The sequence below is a fragment of the Phyllobates terribilis genome, unplaced genomic scaffold (genome assembly GCF_046119375.1).
Source record: "Phyllobates terribilis strain yellow unplaced genomic scaffold, ASM4611937v1 Scaffold_2849__1_contigs__length_102677, whole genome shotgun sequence".
NCBI lineage: Eukaryota > Metazoa > Chordata > Amphibia > Anura > Dendrobatidae > Phyllobates > Phyllobates terribilis.
The window spans coordinates 97,137-102,678 of NW_027365603.1; the positions used below are offsets into that span (position 1 = coordinate 97,137).

The 5,542-nt window shown below is 56.6% G+C and overlaps 1 pseudogene; it reads right to left on the reverse strand.

Moving 5' to 3' along the window:
• Window positions 1–5,014: 5,014 nt before the first annotated feature.
• On the reverse strand, window positions 5,015–5,112 carry LOC141247226 (U2 spliceosomal RNA; annotated as a pseudogene).
• Window positions 5,113–5,542: the final 430 nt, after the last annotated feature.

Genomic DNA, 5,542 nt, shown 5'->3' on the forward strand with positions numbered 1-5,542 from the left:
GTCGTCCTCAAGGGCAGTCAACAGGCGCTGTGCAAATCCGCAGTCCCAAAAAGTGTGCAAAGATGTTTCCTCCACGAAGGGGCATCTTTGGCAGTACCGGGTCTTGCACAGGTTCCGGGCATGCATGAATGACCGGACGGGCAGTCCGCCCTGAATCGCCATCCACGACAAGTCCTTGTGCCCGTTGGTCAGCCTGTCAGACGACACATTTGTCCACACAGTCTCCAGCGTGTCCTGGTGAAGTCCTGTGATGTTCTCCACGTCATCCTTGGCTCTGATGAGCTTGTGGATAGTTTTGGGCTTCCACAAGTCGGGCTTGAGTCCCTCCAGTTGATGTTCCCCCACAAATCGAACGACGTCTCCGTAGAACCATGGCGTCGTCCAGTTGTAGGGGAAGGAGCTGTCCCACTTGTCCCAGCCGAGTCGCCTCCAAAGAGGAAGCAGGAAGAAGCGAGACATGGACCTGCCCGCGGAGCCATTCTTGACTTGCAAAGTCCGGCGGACACAATCACACACAAAAGAGGATCGCAGGAGGGTGGGGATATCTGGAACGCCCTTCCCACCCTTGCGAGGCTCCTTGTACATGACGGCCCGCCTGACTCTGTCCATCTTGGATCCCCAGACAAAGTGAAACACTGTCCTGGTAATGGCCCTGCACACAGTGACGTGTGGGGGCCAGGCCTGCGCCGTGTACTGCAAGACGGGCAGGACCTCATTACGCAGGACGAGTGCCTTACCCTCACAAGTGAGGTGTCTGAGGCTCCAGAGTCCGATCCGTTGCTTCACCTTGGCCAAGCGTTCTTGCCAGGACTTGAGGGCCGCTCCTTCCTTCCCGAACCAGACTCCCAGCACCTTGAGGAAATCCGGTTGAATGTTGAAGGGGAAGGGGGCGGAGGAGGCCGGCTGCCAATCCCCGAAGAGCATGGCTTCCGACTTCCTGCAGTTGACTTTGGCCCCTGAAGCCCGGCCGAACCTCTCACACGTCTGGACGAGGGCGTCGACTGAACCACGATCAGCGCAGAAGACGGTGACGTCGTCCATGTAGAGCGAGCACTTGACCTCGTGTCGTCCCGGACCCGGTGCGGTGATCCCTCTGATCTCTCCATTCTGCCGGATAGCCTCTGCGAAGAGTTCTATAACACAAACAAAAAGAAGAGGTGATAGAGGGCAGCCTTGTCTGACCCCAGAGAGGACAGGGAAGGGGTCAGTCTTCCAGCCGTTCACCAACACCGAGCTGTGGATATCAAAATACATCAGACGGACATACGAACAAAACATGTTACCCAAACCTAACCGGTGCAGAGCTCGGCCCATGAACTCGTGGGAAACCCGGTCGAAGGCCTTCTCCTGATCCAAGGAGACCAGGGCCGCGTGTGCGCGGCGGACCTTGATGTACTCGACCGTGTCCCGCACGAGAGCGAGGCTGTCTGCGATGCGACGTCCAGGGATGCCGCAGGTCTGGTCCGGGTGGATAATCCGTCCGATGACCGTCTTAAGTCGTGTCGCCATCGTCTTGGCCAGGATCTTGTAGTCCACGTTGAGCAGAGTGATGGGACGCCAATTCCTCAGGTCGCACCTCTCTCCCTTCCGCTTGTACAGGATCGTGACCATTCCTTCCCTCAAAGATGGAGGCATTCTACCCTCCACCACCATCTCCTCGTACAGGTCCAACAGGTCCGGACAGATGAGGTCTCCCAGCGCTACATAGAGCTCCGCTGGAAGACCATCACTGCCCGGGGTCCTGCCGGTCCTAAAGGATTTAGCGGCAGAGAGCAATTCGCCCACCATCAGAGGTTTGTCCAAGGCTGCCGTGCCTGCAGGATCAAGATGGTTAGTGATACCTGACAGGAACTTATCAGCAGCGTCGGGGTCGGTAGTCTTGTGGGAGTAGAGTTCGCTGTAGAAGTCGCTGACGACCCTCATCACGTCCTCCTTCCCACGTCGCATGTTTCCGCTCTCGTCTCGCAGCTCGTTCAGGGGCGTGTGACCGGCATGAAGTTTCCTGAAAAAGAATGAGTTACATTTCTCACCCTTCTCCAGATTCTCCACTTTGGAACGGAAGACGATTCGCTTGGACTCCTCCTCAAAGTGCCTTTTCAGGCTCTTCTTGGTCTCCTCCAGCTCCTCCCTCACGTCCCAGCCGCAGTGAAGAAGGTCCTGCAGCGACCGCAGCTCGCGCTGCAGCCCTCTGAAGTCCCTCCTCTTCTCACACGCCTGTTGTCGACCCTTGGCCTGAAAGAAACAGCGAAACTCAAGTTTAACATATTCCCACCAATCAGAGACTGTTTGGAAGCTACCCTTGTAGGACTGCCACATTGCGTAGGCTGCTCTCAGCTCCTCCACGACTTCATCCTGAGCCAGCAGAGCACAATTCAGCTTCCAGGAGCCGGGGCCGGACGGAAAACCGTCGCCGAGGACACCTTGTAAGTGAATGGCTCTGTGGTCGGAGAAGAAGCAGGGGACCATCGAGTGCCTACTCTGCCTGACTGCCCGAGAGGTGAACACAAAGTCAATCCTGGAGCGGAGTGAGCCATCGGGTCGGCTCCACGAATAGTTTGTGGAGCCTCTCCCCATGGAGCCCACCACGTCCTGAAGAGAGGCCTCGGTTACCATCTCGATGAGCAGCTTGGACGTGAAGTCCAACTTGGCAGATGTGCCAGAACTACGACCATCCTCCTCGATGGGGCAGTTGAAATCCCCGGCCATCACTAAGGTCCTGGTGGTGGCAAGCTGAAGCCGCAGGGTCTGGAAAAGCTCCAAACGCTCATTCTTCAGTGGGGACGCATACACGTTGATGAACCTGACAGGTTCTCCCGCCCAGTTGCCATCTACAACAAGAGCCCTGCTGCAGATGAGCTCCTGGACGGACTCAAGCGTGAATGCGCCCCCCCTGATCAGAATTGCGACCCCCGCAGACTTGCAGTCACCCCCACCGGACCAGTAGGATGGACCGTGGGACCACTCCCTGGCCAGATGTTTGAAGGACCTAGAGGAGGGAAGGGAACATTCCTGCAACATATAAACATCACACAACTGGGAAGTAAGGAAGGCATAAATAGTCTGACGTCTGAACTTGTCCTTGATGCTCCTGACATTAATGGAAAATAAGTTAATATTAGCCATCATGTAGGGAAAAAAGAAAAAGTTAGCGCAGGCAATACACCTTAGTTACCACTCCGGTCGGGTGGTCCCTCGTCGGTGTTGACTGCTGGTGACGGGATCACCAGCAGGCCCTCTTCCTCCATCTGGTCAAGCAGCGCGGCCTCGATCTCGGCGACCACCAGTTCCTCCTCTTCTGGCTCGGCCACCAGGGTCTCAACCATGTGCTCCATCTCTTCTGGCTCAGGGAGGGTATCCTCCTTTTCGCCTACGAAATCCAGAATCTTCTTTTTGGAGGATTCAGTAGCAGGGCTGTCCTCCACCTTCCTCTTTCCCCGAGTTGGAACTGGGGAGACAAGAAGGGGAAAATCCTCCTCGGAATAGATAGCGGCAGGTGGAGGAAAGGTTAATTCCACCGCTACCATGGTCTGGGGAGGGAGAGTGGCTGCCGGGGCAGGGGAAAGGACACCTGCTGAGGAGTAGGGGAAGGAAGAAGAGGAAGTGGAATCCTCAGCAGGGGTGGCCGGGGTGGGGGGGGATTGGACAGGGGTGGCAGGGGGAGGGATCGAGAGAGGGGTGACAGAACTCTTACCCTCCTTTGACTTTTTCTTCTGCTTCGGAGCTGCTGGGACCGTCGCTGCGGCTTTGGCCACCGACTCCTTGACCGCTTTGGCCTTGGTCGTCTCGGCCTTGGCCGCTGGGGCCTTGGTCGTCGCGTCCTTGACCTTCACAGGCCTGGTCGTCGGGGCCTTGTCCTCCGGAGCAGGGGTCGTCGCAACCACCGATGCCCAGGATCTCTCACGCTTGGGGCAATCCTTGTACAGATGAGCCGCCAGCCCACACAGGTTGCAGGACGTCTTCTTCGGGCAGTCCTTCGAGCTGTGTCCCGTCACTCGACAAATCCTGCAGGCATCCTCCTTGCAGTTCTTCATCTCGTGGCCGTTCTTGCCGCATCTCCTGCAGTTCCGCGGCATGTCCGGGTAATAGATGAGGCCGTAGGAGTTGCCCAGGGAGAATGTCGGGGGCAGGTGCCGAAGTCCGTCTGAGTACGCCAGGTCCCTGTGAAGTCTAACGGTCACCGACCACTTACCTGTCCAGAAGCCGAGTCCATTCAGGATGTGAGAGGGTTCCTTCACAACCAAACAGAAGCGTCTCAGGAAGGTACAGATGTCTTGGCCTGGGGTGTGCGGGTTGCGCATGGAGACCGTGATCCTCCTTTCGTCCCTCTGGATAGGGCAGCTACCTGTAAAGGCAGAGAAAGAATTATCCGGTCCTTTTGCGCTTACCATTTCCCAGAACCTCCTGCAGGTGTTCACAGTGGCGAAGGTGACGAAGAAGATCCCCGTCAAGAAGGTCTGGATGCTGAGGGTGTCCGACCTGGAGAAGCCTCGATCCAGCAGCATCTTCTGGCAGAACACGTCCGAGGACATGTCCGGCACCCTCCCATCCACTTCCTTCAGCTTCAGGGCCACCGTCTGCCGCATCCATGGCTCCAGGGCTGGAGCTTCGTGGCGGGGCTTCTGGGGTCCCTTCTGCTGGCCATTCGTGGAGGCAGAGTCCTTGGGGTCAGAATCGGCTCCTGGCTGGGCCCTCCTGGCTGTCCCCGGCTCCAGGCTCTTCTTTTCGGCCTTCCTCGCAGCGCTTGCCATGGCTTTCCTCCTGCAGTTACTTCTTGGAGCTGGATCTGGAACTCTTCCCGGAATGGGTGGAGCTATGCAGATTCTTCTCCCGTCGTGTTCTGGACAAATTCCCCGAAAGGTCTTTGTCTCGATGATTTTCTACGTCGAAGATTCCACAGGACAGCCCAATTCTTCTCCGAGTCTTCGTCTTCTTCTGGATTCTTTAGAGCTTCTTCCTCCCACCGATATCCGCCTTCCTTCTCCGATGTCAGCTGGGCTCCGAAGCTCTTCTCCTTCTGAGTTCGATCGCTCTCGTCAAGTGTAGATCGTAGCTCTTGTGTTCTTAAAAGAACAGATACTACACTTGATCTTAGCCAAAAGGCCGAGAAGCGATAACCAGAATTGGTTTCCGACTACGGTGCCACCCAAGGATTCTGAAAAGTCCATTTGTGGAGATGGCCACCTGGACTCCCGTTAAGAAGACATGCTGTCAACCTCTAGATCCCTCACATGCCTGCACTTTTCGGCTTGCTGCTGCTGCAATCCACGCGTTTTAGATCTGCATAACTCCACCTCTTTTAGCACAGTACCCTCAACCCCCGGCTGTTCCCACCCGCCTCAACACCGTTGGAAGGGAGGAGAACCAATTAAGGCGGTGGGGGGGGTGGAACGAGCAGCTGTCTACCCTTAGCAGGAGGGTTGCTGATTAATTACCTCTCCTGCTGCTGCTGCTGCTGGCTGTCCAGCAGCAGACTGAAGGTGGCTGCTGCTGTGCGCAGGTATATAAAGGCTCAGAGCCTATTATGACACGCGCAGCCAGCGTT